The 20,632-nt window shown below is 47.0% G+C and overlaps 1 protein-coding gene across 10 annotated transcripts in view; it reads right to left on the bottom strand.

Moving 5' to 3' along the window:
- The window catches only part of FRMD4A (FERM domain containing 4A), a 647,838-nt gene that overhangs the window by 231,114 nt on the left and 396,092 nt on the right, over positions 1 to 20,632 (bottom strand). Inside the window, exon 1 of one of the 10 annotated variants that reach the window (XM_070055657.1) lies at positions 1,438 to 1,597. The exons of 8 other annotated variants lie outside the window; for them this stretch is intronic. The gene's annotated coding sequence lies outside the window, so the exon portion shown is untranslated. Of the gene's footprint in view, positions 1 to 636; positions 798 to 1,437; positions 1,598 to 20,632 lie in introns of those variants that run through there. One more of the 10 variants, XM_051820849.2, reaches the window with a different exon arrangement.

The following is a 20,632-nucleotide window of genomic DNA, read 5'->3' as shown; positions in this document are numbered from 1 at the left end:
ACAGGACTAGGTCATCTTTTCTGATTTCCACCGGCACCGGCATGGGGAGCAGCTGCCTACAACATGGAAGCACTGGGTTTGGCTATTTTTAAATGAGCACGTACTAAAGGGGGTTTCCTCCTGTTCTCCTCCCCTCCCTCCCAGCTCCCCGGCTTCTCTGCATCAAACTTGCTGCAGCCATTTGGAACACAAGAGAGGGGCTCATTTTAGTGGCGGGCAGCATGCGACCAGCAGCCGGCCTGCCGCCACCTAGTCTGAAGTGCTCCTTCTCTCTCTCCAGCACCCCAAGGACAGGACTCCCCTGTCATTGTCAGAATATGCTTTTATTATTTTTCTTAATTCCACCCAGCTCTGCCTACAGCAATACCCCTTCCATCCTCCCTCTCTACCCTGAGATGGTTGTAAGATCGAAAGTGTGTGCGCATGAATGTAGGGGGAAGGGTAGCCAGAGGGAGTGCCCCACGTGGGCTCTGCATTTTTAAAATGTAACAAACGCTAAATAAAAGGCTCTCTGGGCCCTCGGCAGGAAGAAGTGGCGTGTCCCTTTCTCCCAGCCCGCAAGAAAAAATGGAAATAGAAGTACGGTATAAACAATTGCCTCCCTGCCATCGCCACCGGGAAACAAAGACACATTACCTTTTATTTTCTGCGCTTGCAAGGGAGCCCAGGAACTTCAGGTTGCAAGCCGCTGGTCCACCGAAAAGGCTGTCCCATTCGCCCTGGGCGCAGGCCCTTGGCCTACCAGGCGGCCTCGGCACGGCGCCGCCTCCTCCTCCTCCTCCTCCACCGCCTCCTCCTCCTCCGCGGCGCCCGCAGCCGCCCCGCCGGTGCTGGCGCGCCCCCGCCCCCGCTGCCGCTGCCGCCGCCGCCGCCGCCGCCGCCCCCGCCCCCGCCGCGGGTCCTGCGCGTCAGCCCATCGCTCGCTCGCGCCGCTCACGCCGAGCCTGGCCGCGCGCCAGGGCGCACCGCCGCCAGCCCGCCCCTAGCCCGCGCGGGGACCTGAGGCCCGCGGCGCCCAGCCCGCCGCATGCTGCCCGCCGCGCGCCCCGAGTCCAGGCTCCGGCGGGCCGCTAGGGCGTGCTCGAGAAAGGGATCGCGCGCGCGCCGCCGCCGCCGCCGCCGCCGCCGCCGCCGCCCGCGCCCGCCACGGGGCCTCTGAGCGCCAACCGATCCCGGGACAACAATGAGCGCCCCCGCGCCCGGCTCTGCCTCTGCTCCCTTGCAAGCTGGGGCGGCCCCAAGTCGCGCCGCGCTGGCTCCACGTCCCAGCTCCTCTCTGCTGCACCCGCGGGAGAGGCAAAGTTGGCTCCCCTTGGAGCTGCTGACCGGCCGGCTGAGAGGCTGCGCGTGTGCCGAGATGCGGTAGGCGCCCATCCCGAAACCGAGGCCGCACCACCCACTCCGCGCCCCGCAAGCCCCGCGGAGGCCGTCTCCTACCCTGTGAGTCCCCGCGAGCAGCTGGAAGCGCAGCTCTTTCCCCTGGATCTACCCCAATTGTCCTGAATTTAATCTCCCCTCAACTCTTTGGAATGGAAGTTGCTGCAAGACTATTGTCAAGGCTTCGCAACAATTACTGGGGAAGGGAGACTTCCATTTCCAGAGACCTGGGGGAGGAAGATGCACTGACATGCTCTCTTTCCAGGAAAGAAACAAACTCGGGAGCTCCCCACCAGGAACAATGGCACGGTTCACATTGTATGTCTAAATGTTTATTGCTAGAGGAGCTCAATTTGCTCCAGACATTTTTTTTTCCCCATGAATTGTCAAAACACGATTGTTAAAATAATGGGAGGTGCACGCATAGCGCGCGCTTAGCAAAAAAAAAAAAAAAAAAAAAAAACTCGTTGCAGGGTTAAAACCAACAGAACGCACTGAATTCCCACGTGCATACATCCACTCCCTCGAGGATGGAGTGGACCCTGACAGACCAGGCACTAGCATTTCCAGGGCACGAGCAGGCAAGGAGATTTGGAAACTTGGTAATAAAAATCTCTCATATCCTATCTCCCAACCGACTGAAAATTAACTCTTTCCAGACAGAGGAGGTGTATTCTTTTCTAAAGATCACTGGTAGAATTTTTTGACAGTCCTAGAGGCCTCATAATCAACACCAGGAAAATGCCCTATACAGGACAAAAAAATTCAGCACCAGCATTAAGACTTCCTTATTCTGGGGCACAGCAAGTAGAGCTACTTGCTAAGCAGGCATCCCATTACAGGTGTGCAGGCAATCTCTGCCACTCTGTTTCCCATTTCCCATGCAGCTTCCTGCCAAGGCACCTGGGAAGGCAGCAGATGGTGGCGCAAGTGCTTGGACCTCTGCCACCCACCTAGGAACCAGAGTGGAATCTGCCTCCCAGCTGCTGCAGCTATTTGGGGAGTGCAGAGTGAACCAAGGAATGGAAGATCTCTCCGTCCTCCCTCCCTCCTTCTCTATTGCTCTGCCTTTCCAATAAATTAATGAGTAACTCTTCCAAAAAAAAAAAAAAAAAGGTAACCTATTTTATATGGTGCTGGCATGGCATGACACTTACTAGTGGGAAGTGAACTTGCATCTCAGGGATGGGAAGTTGGATTTGCATGGAATGTTTTTGTTCTGTGGCAGTCCCTGAGGATTGTTCTAACATAATAGCCCAATTCTTTAACAAGGCAGCTGAAGCCAATCTCCAGGTGCTCTGAGACCCTCAGAGGGGAAGCGGAAGTGGGCTGTTTCCGGTTGTGGTTGCTTTCAGAGCTGCATCACACAGGGCACAATGAGGCAATGTTCAGACCACAGCATTTCTCTCCAGGATTTAGCTCCTGGGGCAAGGACGGTTAGGCTGCTGCCGGGGACGCCAGCATCCCCTGTGAGCATGGTTTCCAGTCCCGGCTGCTCCACTTCTGATCCAGCTCCCTGCTGATGTGCCTGGGAAAGCAGCAGAAGATGCTACCCATTTGGGAGACCCAGATGAAGTTCCAGGCTCCTGGCTTCCACCTGGATCACCCCTACACATTTTGGCCACTTGGGGAGTGAACTAATGGATGGAAACTCCTCTCTCTCTCTCTCTGTCTCTCGCTCTCGCTCTCTATCTCTTACTCTCTCCTTTTCAAATAAATAAATCTTTTAAAAAAATTTAATTGCCATCTTCGAGAAGCTGTTGGATTGTATTTACTGTCACCTGCTGCTGCTTGTCCACCTCGGCCACTGGTGCTCTCGCTATGTCCTACATTGAACTTGTCCCATCCCCGGCCAGAAATGAGGATTGGAGAGGTCTTTCTCTCCCTCCTTCCCTCTTTCCTCACACTCAGTTGATTACCACGCCTCTCTGCACAAACACCACCCTTGAAAGTTCCTTGAGAGAGCTGGGCCTTGTGGAATGTCTTTCAATAGTGCCTGGTGTTGAGCTGGTAACCTGTGGCCCCGCCCCCTCCAGGCCCATCACCTTCGCTGAGGTGTCTCCTGCAGCCTTGCCAAGGGGCTCTCTCCACCACCTGAAGGGATTCTGCTGAGACACAGGTCTGTGGGAAAACAGGGGTAGATGGCCTTGCATGCTGGGCCCCTGCCACCCACATGGGAGACAGGATGGAGTTCTAGGCTCCTGGCTTCGGCCTGGCCCAGCCCTGGCCACTGCAGCCATTTGGGGAGTGAATCATAAGATATCTCTCTCTCTCTCTCTCTCTCTCTCTCTCTCTCTCTCCGTCTCCATAATTCTTTAAAAATATACATAAATAAAGCCCCAGTCTGCTCTTGTACCGTCTCTGCTTAAAACCTGTTGGGGCTTCCTTGGATCTTAGAACTCAAGTCCACACTGCTCAGGTGGCCCTGATGACAAGCTCCTGTGGATACATCCAACCACATCTTTTGGCACCTTACCCCCGTCAGGGTCTGCGCCAGGCCCTACCTTCCAGCTATCCCGCCCTCTTCCAGGTCTCTGTGGACTCCAGAGCTCACTCACCCCCCCTTGTCACTCAGCAGCTAGGATTTCAGTAATGACTCAGGTCACCTCAGGGCTCTGCTTAGAGACTGCCGGCGGGGGAATGCTTTGGTGCATCAGTTAAAGAATTTGGGCATTTAGGGAGTGAAGCAGTAAATGGGATCTCTCTCTCTCTCTCTCTCTCTCTCTCTAATGAATAAAATAAATACAATTTTTAAAAGTCTGGGGCTGGCGCTGTGGCACAGCGGGTAAAGGTGCTGCCTGCAGTGCCGGCATCCCATATGGGAACCAGTTCGAGTCCCAGCTGCTCCATTTCTGATCTAGCTCTCTGCTATGGCCTGGGAAAGCAGCAGAAGATGGCCTGAGTCCTTAGGCCCTTGCACCTGCATGGGAGACCCAGAAGAAGCTCCTGGCTCCTGGCTTCAGATTGGTGCAGCTCTGGCCATTGCTGCCAACTGGGGAGTGAACCAGCAGATGGAAGACCTCTCTCTCTCTCTCTGCCTCTCCTTCTCTCTGTGTGTAACTCTGCATTTCAAATAAATAAATCTTAAAAAAAAAAAAAAAAAAGTCTGGGCCGGTGCCGTGGCTCACTAGGCTAATCCTACGGCGCCGGCACACCAGGTTTTAGTCCTGGTCGGGGCGCCGGATTCTGTCCCGGTTGCCCCTCTTCCAGGCCAGCTCTCTGCTGTGGCCAGGGAGTGCAGTGGAGGATGGCCCAAGTGTTTGGGTCCTGAACCCCATGGGAGACCAGGAGAGGCACCTGGCTCCTGCCATCGGATCAGCGCGGAGCGCTGGCCGCAGCAGCCACTGGAGGGTGAACCAGAAGTAAAGAAGACCTTTCTCTTTGTCTCTCACTGCTCACTGTCCACTCTGCCTGTCCCCCCCCCCCCCCAAAAAAAAGTCTGCCAATGGCTTCCCATAGCTCCTGACACATCTTCCGTCCCTCGCTGTGCTTTGTCACACAGGCCTGCTTTTTGCCCTTGAACTGCCTCTTGCCCTCTCCAGGCTTCCGTTTCCTGCTGGGAAGGTCACCCAGACTCAGAAGCTCCTCATCATCTTTGAAGTTTTTGCTCAAACGCTGCTTCCTAGGAAAACCTTCCCTGGCCAGCAGAGGGAGAGAAGCCGCAGGGAGCCTGGAATATAGCTCTGCAGAATGGATGTCTTTAATTCTTTGGCATAGTTCGACATGGATACTCAAAGCAACTGCACTCGGGCTGAAGAGCACCCTTTTTGAATGGGAAATCTGGAGCCCTCGGCCTGAGTGGGGGAAGCAGCAGATGCCAGCAGAACGCCCCCCCCCCCCCCCAGCCTAGGAAAGCTTGGGGAGAAAGAACTTCGTGACCACACCTGTCCGGGGCAGGACTCCCAGGTGACCAGACACCCCTCTGTGAGGGGAGGCTGAGACTGTCCCCATGAGGAACCAGGCAGCCCTTGCTCTCACCTTCCATGCCCTCCCATCACCTGTCCCCATCTCCGTCCAGGGCCCTGCATTTCTTTCTAGGTAAGCTGCAGGTGTCTGGCCCTCGTATGAGTCTAGTGCTGCATGTGCGTGGTTCTTGTGTTCATAAAACTGGTATTTCTTCCATGTTCATCTGTCTATTGCCAGTTTATTTCATAGATTGAAATTCTTGAAACTTACAAGGAAAAGAGAAAATGTTAAATTTTTCTACATGCTTAACCATGATTGGTAGTCAAAGTCCTGTGATTAGAGACTAAATTAGCTGTGCAACCTTAGGCAAGCTGCTTAACCTTGGTGCCTCAGTTTGCTCGTCCAGGAAATGGGGTGAATAATACTGCCTATTGTGTAGGGTCATTATGAGGACTACATGAATTCATACACACAAAGCCCTTGGACCTGATGACATAAGCATAACCCCAGTGTCTTTCTCTCTCATGGGATCCCTGGCCTGGACTAGTAGTTGGCATAAGGGATCTTTAACCCCTAAGCATTTTGTGGTTGGGCAATGAATGGGGGGAGTGGGTAAGAAATAAGGGAAATAAAACTTTAGTAGAGAATATGAGGTGTGAATGTTATGCAGTGGGTTTCACTACTACCTGGGATGCTTGAATTCTGTATCAGAGCACCTGGTTGGAGTCCCAGCTACTCTACTTCCCAACTGGCTTCCTGCCAATGCACATCCTAGGAAGCAACAGATGATGGCCCAAGTACTTGAGCCCTTGCTACCCATGTGGGAGATGCAGGTGGTATTCTAGGCTCCTGGATTTGACCTGGCTCAGCCCTAGCTGTTAGGGATATTTGGTGAATGAACCAATAGATAGAAGATCTCTCTCTCTCTCTCTTTCTCTCTCTCTCTCTCTCTATATATATATATCAAATAAATAAAAATAAATAAGTAAGCATTAAAAAAGAATTTGAGGTAATGGGGCAGCAGTTAAATTGCTGGTTAGAATGTTTGTGTCCTATATTAGAGAACTGGATTCAGTTCCCAACTCTGACTCTTGATTCCAGCTTCCTGCTAATGCAGGCCCTGGGAGACAGCAGTGATAGCTCAAGTTATTGGGTTCCTGTCGGCCACATACAAGACCTAGATTGCCTTCTTGGTTCCTGGTCAGGCCCAACCATGGCCATGGAGGGCATCTGGGGAGTAAACCAAGTGATAGGAGCTCTCTCTCTTTCTCACTCTCTCTGCCTGTTTCTGCCTCTCAGATAAAAATAAAACTTTTTTTGAAGTACTGAGAGAAATAGGCTATAAATTTTTTTTTGACAGGCAGAGTTAGACAGTGAGAGAGAGAGAGACAGAGAGGAAGGTCCTCCTTCCATTGGTTCACCCCCCAAATGGCCGCTACGGCCGGTGCACTGCAGCGATCCGAAGCCAGGAGCCAGGTGCTTCCTCCTGGTCTCCCACGTGGGTGCAGGGCCCAAGCACTTGGGCCATCCTCCACTGCCTTCCCAGGCCACCGCAGAGAGCTGGACTGGAAGAGGAGCGACTGGGACAGAATCTGGCACCCCAATCGGGACTAGAAGCCGGGGTGCTGGCGCCGCAGGTAAAGGATTTAGCCTAGTGAGCCGCGGCGCCGGCCTATGATAAAACTTAATGAATGAAATAGAATGCACACAAGGTATCTGGAAGTTAATGAAAGATGAGTATTTTCTGTTTCACCGTGGTTATCTTTGGCGATGACAGATGAAAAGCTTTGCTAGTCAAATTCTGTAAGGGTCTGTTCCCCAGAGAGCAGCTGATTCCACCAGCAACAACTCAGGCAAGTCTCCGCAAAGGTAAAAAGAGTCTAAGGAGTTTTTGCAAAGTGTTGGCTCAATGACCAGCCCTAACGTCACCGTCACTGAGACTATAGAGTGTTTCCTTTCGTCGCCCGAGTTCCCCACTTTTTGAAGAGTCTTGCTGGAAACAGAAACAAGGCTAGATGGCTTAGGGACACTCACCATTGTGGTTTGCTTTCTTTACTGGAGCAGAGTCAGAGAGAAGGAGAAACGCTTTGCCTTTGTAGTCTCTCCAAAGAACAAGCAGGATTTTGAGACGTGAATCCTAGGGGCTCTCTTTGGCCTCTCCTAGCCTGAGTTAAGAAGCTTTGTTTTGTCAAGAGCTGAACTCTCCAAGAGAGAAGAGGTGCTCTGAATTTTGGATGTGGGGGAGGTAGGAAGGGACAGAGAGCAGCAGTGGCACCTCCAGAAGGAGGAGAGGATTGGCATTTGGAAACGATGGGCAAAGCATACCTATACCCTACGCCCAACAGGTGCCTCAGGAGGGCACGGGTCATCTGATGGGACAGCTTGTGGGCAATGGAAAGGGCTATGAAATTCTAAGAGGCGTGTCTTAGGCACTGCAAAGGATTCTGGGGTTCCACCAGGAGAGATGAAGTCTTTGGCCCTAAAATGGGCCCCAACTTCTGGACACTGAGCATCTTAGTGATGACTCTGTTGGACTGCTGACAAGAGAACCGTGGGGCAGCATGGTGTGAGCTGCCATCTTGATGAGTGAGGTTGTGGTCAGATTTAATGGGGTTTAGAGAAATAAGTGAATGTGTCTTTTTCTTAATGCCCAAGGTTGTGGAGGTCTAAAAAATTTATGCCTGTAACTTCTACAAAAACCACCAGTTTTTTTTTTTTTTTTTTTTTTTTTTTTTAACTCTGGGGTCTGAAGTGACAGTTTTCCTAACAACTTAGGGACAGTATATGGGACAATTAGGAGATGACGGCTCCGTTCAGATCCTAGCTAGAATCCCATTTTTGGTGGAGAAAGGTGACTCCCATTAAGTCTTTGTGTATCTGCCTCTCTGGAGACTAACAGTAAAGCGGGGGGAGGGGGGGGGCGGGATTTCCAGCATAATCCAGGCCGTGAGCCAGTAAGATTTCTCGGCCCTGAATTCCCTGAATGAGTCCTGGGTGCTGGCCAGTCTTCTCATGTGTAAAATGGGTCTGGTAATCGTACCTCTCTGCGGCCTCATAAGGACACTACGGATTCAACACATATTAAGTGTTTCTGAAACCATGCAGTAGTAATTATTAATAGCTTCTAATAATGAACAGTAATAGTATGATGGACATGTACTCTGTACCAGGGATAGCGCTAAGACCTTTCCAAACACTAGCTTAATCATGATGAGATTCCTATGGAATGGATCCTTCTCCTATAGACAAGGAACCTGGAGTTTAGAATGATAGGCAGCCTGGACTAGAGGTGACTGCTGATCAGATCTGGACCCAGAGTCATCCTTTTCTGAGAGTCTGGGACCTTTCCATGTCTGAGCATCGTGCGCTATGCACAAGAAATACACTAGTGATCCCAGCCAATGCGGCCACATATTTGCCCTCCAAACACCACTGAACAGGGACTGAATCACAGTTGCTGTTGGGTGGCCCTTGGGAGTTTACAGTGAGTTGTGTTGTTGCAATGAATCCTAACCTGCCTGCACCACACTAACAGATACAGCCCTATGTTCCATCTTCCTTCTGTCAAGAGAATAACAATGACACCTTTCCCTTTCATATTTCAGCCAGTTTCAAGGATCAAGAAAGACTCCTTTGGGGGAGGTTAAAGTATTTGGCTGGTTTCAAGTGAACCTTATTATATTTTTATACCCAGTCCTTTTTTCTTCTTACTCCCAGGTCAGTTCAAGGCCAATTCTGAACAACCTCACTCAAAAATAAGGAATTCCTTCTCCTCTTGTGGCTTGAGGTCAAATACTTAAAATGATAATCCCTGGGGTATGTGAACAAATCATCTCATGGCTGCATTCCATTTTGTTAGTTTTCAAACAGCAATGCCATTTTAAGAAATAACTCATCTTTCCAGGGTCATATTACACTTGACAGTTGCTTGTCATTTTCTCCCGTTTGTGTATCATGGTTTAGTCTGCCTCAACCCCTGATGACAAAAACCTAGGGCAAGCCTTTCTGAAACAGACCAGACCAATCAAAATACCACCAGCTAATTAATGTAACTTGGAGACCTTGGTAACAGCTGCGTAACAGTGAGTCTTGCAATAAAAGATTGGATAACATCAGGACCACACTCAAGAATACATAGTAATAAGAATAGCTAAGTGCTTAGTTGTCATTTATCAAGTGCCAGGTACTGAGTTATGTGTTTCATATATACTAACTCATTCAATCATCTCAAAAGCTCTACAAATAGAGATAGGAACTAGTTTTAAAATTAATTAATTAATTTGCAAGACAGAGAGAGAGGTAGAGAGAGACTCCATCCACTGGATCACTCCCCAAAGGCCATGGTTGGGCCAGCCTTAAGCCAAGATCTGGAAACACAATCCAGGTCCCCTGCATAGGTGGCAGAAACAATTACCAGAGCCACCAATGCTGCCCCACTTTGCCTGCATTAGCAGGGAGCTGGAGTCATGGGCCAGAGCTGGGAATTGAACCCAGGCACTGTGATGTGGGATGTAGATGTCACAACCAGTGGTTTATCCAATAGGCCAAATGCCCACACAGACAGGCACCATTATTAACCACGTGTACAGAAGTTTGACAACACATCTCAGGTCCCACAGTTAAGAAGCAGGTAACAGGGGCACAATGGGTTAACTGACCACCTGTGATGCCAGCAACCATATGAGTGCTGGCTCTGGCTGCTGCACTTCCAATCCTCCTGCCTGCTATTACACCCGGGAAAGCAGCAAAGATTTCCCAAGTGCTTGGGCCCCTGTCATCGACTGGGAGACCCAGATCAAGCTCCATGCTCCTGGCTTCAGCCTGGACCAGCCCCAGCTGTTGTGGCCATTTGGGGAGTGAACCAGTGGATGGAAGATCTCTCTCTCTCTCTTCCTCCCTCCCACCTGTCTCTCTTTCTCTTGCTCTAACTCTGCCTTTCAAATAAAAATAAATAAATCTTTGAAAAGAATCAGGTAACAGCCAACTATCATACTTGGGCACTCTGACCCCACAATTGGTAGTCTCATCCCTCCTTAAGGTACTTCAAAAAGGCTGTGAAAAGTGAAATTAAAAGGTAACTTTACTGGAGCCGGCTCTGTGGCCCAGCGGGTTAAAGCCCTGGCATGAGGCACCGGCATCCCATATGGGCGCTGGTTCTAGTCCTGGCTGCTCCTCTTCCGATCCGGCTCTCTGCTATGGCGTGGAAGGGTAGTGGAAGATGGCCCAAGTCCTTGGGCCTCTGTACCCACGTGGGAGATCTGGAGGAAGCTCCTCTCTCCTGGCTTCAGATCGGCACAGCTCTGACATTTGTGGCCATCTGGGGAGTGAACCACCGGATGGAAGACCTCTCTCTCTGTCTCTACCTCTCTCTGTAACTCTGTCTTTCAAATAAAAAAAAATCTTTTTTTTTCTTTTGAACAGGCAGTTAGACAGTGAGAGAGAGAAAGATCTTCTTTCCATTGGTTCACCCCCCCAAATGGCCACGATGGCCGGCGCTGCACCGATCCAAAGCCAAGAGCTAGGTGCTTCTTCCTGGTCTCCCATGCCGGGGCAGGGCCCAAGCACTTGGGCCATTTTCTACTGCCTTCCCAGGCCACAGCAGAGAGCTGGACTGGAAGAGGAGCAACCGGGACAGAATCCGGCGCCCCAACCGGGACTAGAACCCTGGGGTGCTGGCGCCGCAGGCGGAGGATTAGCCTATTGAGCCGCGGTGCCGTCCCTTTTTTTTGTTTTAAAAGATAACTTTACTCTGTTGCCAAAAATGTGAAATTCATACAGTTTTTTTCTTACTATGCATTTTTCATTATCTTTCTAAAGACTCCTCATAAATGAATTTTACATTTTGCACCAAAAACTAACTTTAAATACAAACTCACCATAAAATTTTCAAAGTGCCTCGTATGTTGCCTTTCAACAGGCAAATATGTGGAGACACTGCATCCCTTGTAGTTGCTAACACCGTGCCTGTCAGCTGGGACTTGTAGTTCCTAACACAGTGCCTGTCAGCTGGGACACAAGAGTGTTTTTTTTTTTGTTTTTTGTTTTTTTTTTTTTTTTAACTTACTGGCCCACTGCTTCCTTACAGAAGGCCGTTAAGGCAGAAGTATTTGTGAAATGGCATAGAAAAGATTTTCAGCAAATAGTCCTTTGCCCGTTATTACTTCTAATACTGTGAAGGTTTACTGCAGGAGATATCTCAAGCAAGCAGTAAGAGCATAATGAAAGGGTGAGTGAGAGCCAGAAGAGCCCCAGGGTTTAAGAGAACATTGCTCCCGGGCCCCAGGGAGAGAAGGGGAGGCTGTGTCTTAGAATGGAGATGGAGCTGGAAGCTGTCACCATATGATGGCTTGTGAGGCCACCCAATAAAATTCAGAACTACCCCAATTACCTTCCGATGATCAAGCGTCTCGGATCCTGACTTAAAGACAGGAAGACTGGAGGAGCTATTTGTTGAGATGGGGATTGGATACACAAGATTAGAACTCAAAATGATACCTGAGTGGAAAATAAAACATAGATCGGAGAGCCTTTAAACCTAGAAAAATACCATGATCATTTTAGCCAAATAGCAGGGGGGCGGGAGGGGGAGAGGAAGTGGTGTGGGGGAGGGAGAGGGAGAGAGGGAGAGAGGGAGAGAAGGAGAGAGGGAGAGAGAAACTAAGGTCCCAGCTCTTAGGCAGTGGTTTTCAGACCCCAGCCAACATGAGAGTCTTGTGAAAACCTAGTTGAAGCAGAATCCTAGATCTGACCCCCAGACCCAGACCCAACCCAAGTTTCTAATTCCTCGGTCTGGGTCAGGATGTAATAATTTGCATTCCTAGCAAGTTCCAACGATGCTAATATGCCTAATTGCATTCATTGCCCTCGTCTGTCTGTTCGGGAGGTAGCCGGGCACATCCTCACCCTTAGCGCTTTGTCCTAACCATCTTTGCATTGTGTGTATTCTGCTCCCTGTTGGGAATTCCTCATGGGCAGGAACCACAGCAATGCTTTGCTTTTGTTTTAAGAGTTTCACTGTATTCCAGGCCCTCGGAAAGCGCTAATCCACACATTGTGCATTTAACTTTTTGATTTATCACTTTCTTTTGACCAAGCATTGTGCTCATTACCCAAAATATTTTTATAATGCAATCCATCCACCTAATCAAAACCAGAGGAAGAGTCTGTGGTGGTAGAAAACAGCACTGGCAATACTTGTTTTAATAAAGACAGGTTAAGCTCCAGCCCACGGGAATCTGCTCACAAATGAACTGGCCCAGTCTCAAGTCTGCAGGGCCAACACGACAGATCGCTGTTATCAACAAAACCTGCAGAATGTCCTGAAGAGTCCAGACAACATGTAAGAGAGCCTAATAGAACCTCTTAATAATAAAACACGCATAAGTAATCTTGATCTTGAAATGGACATCCTTCCGTCTCTCCTTAGTAAACTCTACGCTGGCCTGTGCCGCGGCTCACTGGGCTAGTCCTCTGCCTGCAGCACCGGTACTCCGGGTTCTAGTCCCGGTTAGGGCGCCAGATTCTGTCCCGGTTGCCCCTCTTCCAGGCCAGCTCTCTGCTGTGGCCCAGGAGTGCAGTGGAGGATGGCCCAAGTGCTTGGGTGCCTGCACCCGCATGGGAGACCAGGGGAAGTACCTGGCTCCTGGATTCGGATCGGCGCAGCGCGCCAGCCATTTGGGGGGTGAACCAATGGAAAGAAGACCTTTCTCTCTCTCTCTCTTTCACTGTCTAACTCTGTCTGTCAAACATAAATAAATAAACTCTACGTTGTTTTCATATTTGCTTTCAGAGGGCTAAGGTTCGTCCTTCATTTATGCTTTCTTTTTTTTTTTTTTAAACTTCTGGCATGGTTTTGGGAAAGTATTTACCGGTCTTTTTTTTCAAAACAGAAATTAAAAAGAGGAAATATACTTGCACAGTGAAGTGAATGGAAATCACCTGTGAAATCTTCCAAGAAATTCTCCTGTGCTCTTTACAAAGAAAATTCCCTTGCAGATGGCTATAACCTACACAGTCATCAGCCGATAATGACGATGGCGATAATGAGAATATCTATTATTCATCGACAGTGCCAGGCACATTATGTGCATTATCAATAATCTTTGCAGCAACACTGCACAGTAATTACTATCCATTTCCTTTGGATAGATCCAGAAATCAAGGTTCGGAAACACTAGGTAACTTGCCAAAGTCTGCACCTAGAAAGAGGAATATTTGAAGCCTCTCTCCAAGATTTCCAAAATGTATTCTTTCCACTGAAGCTTGGTGTTGAGCCAATGGAGACACCAGTCAACAAAGGGTTCACAGTGAGAAGATTCTAGGGGGTGTCAACTGGTGGAGTGAAGGCGGAGCCCTGAGGAAGGAGTGGGAAGCAGAAAGCATGGAATATCAAGTTCAGCTACATAACACTTGGCTAATGCCCACCCCAAATGCGCATAAGAATCAGCATCAGCATCAGCATCGGCATCGGCCTCATCCATACCCAAGCAGAACCCTACAGACGCCTGCTGGTATTCTGCATCATCCAGGCCGAATGTTACAACCGAGCACAGGCTGAGACACGGCTGCCCCCAGTTTGCAGCCCTGGTGTTATTCTTGTTCTATGCTTTTAGTACAGGTAGAGTTGCCCATGTATTCTTTTGGCTTTCAACATGATCCTAGGGACTATTGCAGTCACTTCTCTGATCCGGCCCCTCCTCCCTGTGGGCTCTGAATAAGTCCATGTGACACTTCCGGCACAGTCTCTTATCTGTCTGCATAGCAGACTGAACCTGGTGTTGTAATCCACTTTCCTGCCTTAAGACACAGAAGACAGGAAGAGGGTAGGAGTGCAGGACATGGTACGAGAGGGACAGATCTGAACCAGAAGCTGCTACTCCCTAGTTGCGCAGCCTAAGACCAGCAAGTTCTAAGCTTCCATAAGTTTCCTACTCATAGGATTGCTATGAGGATGACATTGTGTAAGGCGTATAAAGAGAGTTTTTAGCACAGAACATGTTTTTTTTTTATTAAATATATGCTATTAGCATTCTTGTTTGCATTATCTGTATTAACTAAAGACATAGAATTTGACAGCTTTTGTTGGTATCCAATACCCCCCTTGTCTACTTTTCTTCATAGCACTCATTGACAATTTGCCTGCAATAGGTTTTACTTATTTTCTATATTGCAACTCTAGAATGTAAGCTCTTTGAAGTCAGGATTCTTGCTTGGTTAGTCCCCTGCTACACTTATAATACCCAGAATAGTACCAGAGACACAGAATGGGCTCAACAATGAAGGAGTGACTGCATAAATGAATGCCAGAATGCAGTGACCGTTTGTACAGACTCCTTTGTACTGTGTACGAGTTTCTCCAGAACAAACATTTGGAAATGGAACTGATTTTTGCAGCATATGGATTTCACTAACTTGTTCAAAGTGACTTTAACCAGTTTCCATTCCCATCAACAATTTATAAAGCTCTCCATTTCTCCACACCCACAGCATCTTTCTTTACATTTGAAAATACAGTAAGTTTGGTTTTTAAAGCAACAGTTGAAAACATAACTCTCAGTAGAGTTAAACTAGTAAATTCATAATAAACAGTAATTGCTCATCCAAAAGATGGCAGATGTTCTTGAGTACTTACATTAAATTTTAATGAGTAATTAATGAATATCTAAAATAATTATTACATTTTTGTATATAATATATATGAATGAAATTGACATTCTGAGATTCAACTATTGTGACAGCCCTTGTCTATACTTTTGAGGAACAATGTTTTTTCTACTTGCTACTTGTTGAATTCTTGATTTAGTGGAGGGCTAAGCTTGTGTTTATAAACTAAACTGAAAGTATGTAATTGTAAAAAAGATAAAAATAAACTTTTAAGAAACAAAAACTAAATAATTATTATAGATGTGCAAACAATCCTAAGTCATGTGTCTGTTGTGTAAGAAAACAAACAAAAATTATACAAATTCATGCTTAGTGCAGTGACATTTTAAAAGGTCCATTATACAAATTTTGAGGAAAAATAGCCCTATTTATTTATTTATTTTTAAACTAAACAGGCAGAAGTCTTGACTAAGAGTAGTAAAATGAAAACATACAAATCGTGTGGCATGTTCTTTAAGGTCAGCTTGAGAACTGTCAGAAGTATGAAATCATGTTAAAGGAAAAAATCTGATAAAGTCTTATAGATACAGTCACTCTCTTAGGTACAAAAGATGAACTTAAAGGGAGATATAGATAGATTATATAGAAAGATATATATATGCCATTAAAGAATACAATAACACATTTTAATGCATTCTTCATACATTCTTGAGTAGTCATGAAATAGGTTGCTGTATATTGCAAAACTGGCTACAATAGCTTATGCTTCCATGTACCTACGCCCCTTGTCGTGTGACTGTGAACTGATGTTCCGCACTGAGGTCTACTCACCTTTCTAATGACTACTCTCTAACTGACTCTGACCCACAAAATGCAGAAATGATACTATTCTGGTTCAAATCTTAGGTCTGCAAAGTTCTTTCATGCTTCTGTTTGATCTCTTTGGGACACGTCCAGCTGCCATTTGACATTCAGCTCCCTGCAGATGCATGAGGGAGACAGGAAGAACTTTCTTGCTGAGCCCAGTCTAAATCACTGCAATGTGTAATCACGAGCTAAATAAATGCTGATTACTTTAATCCTCTACATTAAGCAATGATTTGTTACAAAAATTAAGTGGGATACCAATTAACTTGATTCTTCACCCTTCAGAGAGCACATCAATAACTTTCTTCACTTTCTTTTCTTTGCTATATTTATGCAATGAAATGTCTATATATTCATCACAAATCAATATGGAAAAATAACTGGTAATGTTTTTTTCAACAAAATATGCAAATATTTCTCAAAGATTATATTAACTCAAAGTAATAAACAATTCTCTACACAGCCGGGCACCCGTCTATGACAGATACACAGCTGTATCAAACCATTTCACCCTGTGCATGCACCAGCAACCCCTGCGTCATTCACCAAGAAGCCAAACTTTTAAAATTCTGGGATTTTCATGGTGAGACTCCAGAGACTGGGAAACTTGTCTTTTTAAGCAGTTATGTAAGAAAATGAAAAGTGCCTTTTAAATTTGACCTTTTAAAAAATAATATTCTGGGCATATCCTTTTCTCTCAGCCACAAGAAAGCGCTAGTTGAGGTTGTCAAATTCAGAAATGACTTGCTAGTTTTCCTCCTGGAAAGCAAATTAAAACAAACAAAAAACCTACTAACAGCCTTCAAAAACCCAAATAAGCAACCTTCACTTATGAAGAGTGCTTTGCAAAGTTTTATCCGTAGCTGAACTTTCACAGGTAACCAGCGCAAAACCAAGCCACGAAGGCTTCTTCATGCATGTGGTAAGATCACTTCCATCAAAATAAAGTTCTACATAGGAATGTGGAGTGTTGATGGGGAACAATCAGCTTTTCAAAGCTCTAAATTCACTTAGTTATGAAACCAACAGTGTTGGGACTGAAAATGAAGAAAACCACGCTCAGTCATCTAACTTCACTTGAATAGTCTGAGATTCCCCAAATTTAGAAGAGATTGACTAGTGGATCACAGGTCTGCTCACCATGAACAAGAAGATGCATTTTTTTCCTCTGACATCCACTTGCCAAGTCAAAAAATGCACTGTTGTATGGTAGCATCCCAAAGAATCTCTGTGGCGATTATGCTGGCTTGGTGGGTATAGCAAGGAGTGCTGCATTTTGTACCTGCATGTTTATGGGAGTCTATGTCCTCGAACCACTGGGGCACCAAACACAGGAGAGAAGCTTTCTGAGCACTGACTCTGACAGTTCTAGGTTCCTTCTGTTTTCTTTCATGACACTTGGGTCTTCCAAAATGAATAGGCATGATCCAAACACTTCCCATTTTTGTTTTTCCTTTATTCTCTCTGATGGTAAATAATTTAAATTCACTAAATGATCCATTTACATTATGGAAAAGAATACAAAATTTGTGAGACATAGAAGATAAACAAAAAAGTGCAGCAAAATAGAAGTAGGCTGAGGACGGGAGAAAGCAGAACCCTTGTACATTGCCAGTAGGAATCTAAGATGTTAGCGCTACTTTGGAAAACAGTCTTGCAGTTCCACAAAACGCTAAACATAGAGTGACCATACGACCCACCCCAAGCTATGAAGCCAAGAGAAGGGAAAACATATATCCACACAAAAATTTGTTCCAGAATTTGCATGGAAATAGCATTTAGAATAGGTAGAAGTGCAGCAACCTAAACATTCATCTACCAAAGAACCGACAAACAAAATGTAATCTATTCACACAGTAGAATATTATTCAGCCAGGAAAAGGAGTGAGGTACTGATACATGCACAACATGGATGAATCATGAACATATTTTGATAAAGGAAAGAAGCTGCTCATGAAAGACCACACAATGTATGATTTCATTGATATTATTTGTGCAGGACCCATACATCTAAACAGGGGAAAGGAAATGAATACTGCAAATAATATTGCCAAAAGCATGAGACATTAATGCTATTGATTAGAAATATCAATAATTTGTGACATTTAACATTATTAACAGCAGTTGCTACTTCCTAAGAGCTTTAGTGGTCTCTGGTTGTATCCCACAGGGACAGGTAGTTGCTTATGTATTTTTATCAATCCCTTGGCTGAATTCATGGAAGTAAATTTTTAAGATGACAAAAATCTTAAAAGGGTACTCAAAATCAGGATTCAAAAAGCTTAGGGAATAGAGAGCAATGGATTTAAATAATGCAAAATGGAAACTTTATCAAACCAACTGCACATATGAAGGATGAGCAAAGCAGCTAGTATTTTTGCAGACTATCTACTCTTCTACTCACGCTGAATTTTATTAACAGCAAGTTGAACTGGAGCCTAGAGTGAGATGTGGTGGAGTCCAAAGCTAACGCAATATTACAATCTAACACATCACCATGTTCTCACAGCACTTCAACAGGCCAACGTCTTCAGAACATATCCAGATTACACTGTAAGGTAGATGCTTGTACACCTGACTTTGTCAAGGCTAGAGCAGTTAGGATGAGCAAGCAGTCAGGGCCAACTTCCCTTACTGGAGAGAATGGTCACACACAGTCCTCAAAAGGATAGCACTAGATACTCGGAGAGATAGGAGCCAGTTAGCAAGAGTTGGGTTGGAGAGTGGGGCGGGGGCTTATAAGAGGGTGGATTTTATAGCGACTGCAAGGAGGGCTTTGTGCAGCTCAGAGCTAACACTGAAGGGGTGGCTTCCTGTGAGGCAGAGTGAGTGGGCCTCCTGTCATTGGGAGTGTTCCCACACAGGCGCCGGGGATCCTTCTACGGGGTGGAGGCTGGGGGGGATCCCTGCTCTGGGTGGGTGGTGGACTCCTGACCTGCGAAGTCCCTTCTAGCTCTTAGAGTCACAGGGAGCAGGCACCGAAAACAAAGAGCTCCAGTTGGGTGGCTGGCTCCGGCACTGTGGTTTCCCAAGACTGGTAATTTGTATTCGGAGAACAAACACAACATTGTCGGAATTTAACCACTGCTGGAGGCGCAGACTTCGAGAAGTAACTGTTAAACGGAATGGCGCTGACTGCAGGTCAATTCCAAATGCAAAATCTCTTCGAGGTGCAAACCAGCCCTCCGCGCATTCAGCTCTGCACTCCTGCACGGCTGCCTCGCTGGGCCTGGCCCCAACCACAGTTTGGGATGTGAAGTCCTTTAGATGCTTCCATCTCCTCTCACCATGCCAGTGGCCACACCTCAGGGAGGCTTCTCGGCTGTCTCTGAGCCGCCCACTCCAGGCTACCTGGTCCCCACTGTGGACTGCTGATTTTCGCTTTGCTCTCTAGCCCCTTCTTTGGGTCTCTGTGAATAATTCTCACTTTCTGAGGTTCCTGAACCTCAATCTTCATTTGGGTCCATCTGCTCTTGGGGCCCAGCCATGTCCATTCCCTCTCTGGATTTTGGAGACCCTATCCAAGGTCAAGGCCTTTCTTTATTACCCTAGAGTGAAAGCCCAACAGCTGTGTAATGACCACTCACTGGTCTGGTCATAGTGTCATATACAGGCTACCTAATAGGAGCTACTAATTAAACATCTATATTTAACGTAATTCCCCAATGACTTCATAGCAGGTGTTATGCTCATTCAGCAGAAGGGTAACTTGAGGCCAAGCTTGCTCAATGAGTAGCAGAGCTGGATCACAGATCTCTTTCTATGCAGAATATGATTTAGCCTTAGCAAAGGAATTCAATTCTGATGCATCCTTTTTTTTTTTTTAAATTTGACAGGCAGAGTGGACAGTGAGAGAGAGAGACAGAGAGAAAGGTCTTCCTTTGCCGTTGGTTCACCCTCCAATGGCCGCCGCGGCCAGCGCGCTGCGGCCGGCTCACCGCGCTGATCCGATGGCAGGAGCCAGGAGCCAGGTGCTTTTCCTGGTCTCCCATGGGGTGCAGGGCCCAAGCACCTGGGCCATCCTCCACTGCACTCCCTGGCCACAGCAGAGAGCTGGCCTGGAAGAGGGGCAACCGGGACAGAATCCGGCACCCCGACCAGGACTAGAACCCGGGGTGCCGGCGCCGCTAGGCGGAGGATTAGCCTAGTGAGCCGCGGCAAAGGCCAACTTTCTATGCTTCTACCATCTATGTCTTTCTCTGGTGTATCATACTGAGCATGCTAGTTTTGGATCTGCGCCTTACTAAAACAATTCAATAAATATTTGATTATTTGGGGCTTTTATTTTTTCTTGGTCTGCTTGCTTGTTTGTTGGGGGTGAAGACAAATATCCCACTCATTTTCAAAAATCAGTCAATAATCTTACGTGCCTTTGGTTCAGTGACCATTTAAAGTGACCGTTTTGTAGTTGACAAATCTGCTTTTTGACTTGGCACCTGGATCACGTTAAGAAGGAAAAGAATTGTCTTCATGGACCCACTTGAGTCTGGGCTCTCAGTACATAGTGGCATAGAGGGTAAAGGCGCCACCTGCATATGGGTGCCGGCTACTCTACTTCTGACCCAGCTTTCTGCTGTGGCCTGAGAAATCAGTAAAAGGTGGCCCCTGCACCTATGTGGGAGACATGGAAGAAGCTCCAGGCTCCTGGCTGTGGATTGTCCCAGCTCAGTCCATTGAAGCCATCTGGGGTATAAACCAGTGGATGGAAGACCTTTCTCTCTCTCTCTCTGCATTCTGCCTCTCTGTAATGCCACCTTTCAAATAAATAAATAAATCTTTAAACAAAAAAAATTTTCCAAGTCACAAGTGAGTTGTGCTCCCAGATAAAGACTCCCATCACGAAGAAGTGGCTTTAGCATAATGAATACCAAGCCACACA

This window comes from Oryctolagus cuniculus, chromosome 13 (genome assembly GCF_964237555.1).
Source record: "Oryctolagus cuniculus chromosome 13, mOryCun1.1, whole genome shotgun sequence".
Classification (NCBI taxonomy): Eukaryota; Metazoa; Chordata; class Mammalia; order Lagomorpha; family Leporidae; genus Oryctolagus; species Oryctolagus cuniculus.
This window is presented reverse-complemented; position numbering and strand designations above follow the sequence as displayed.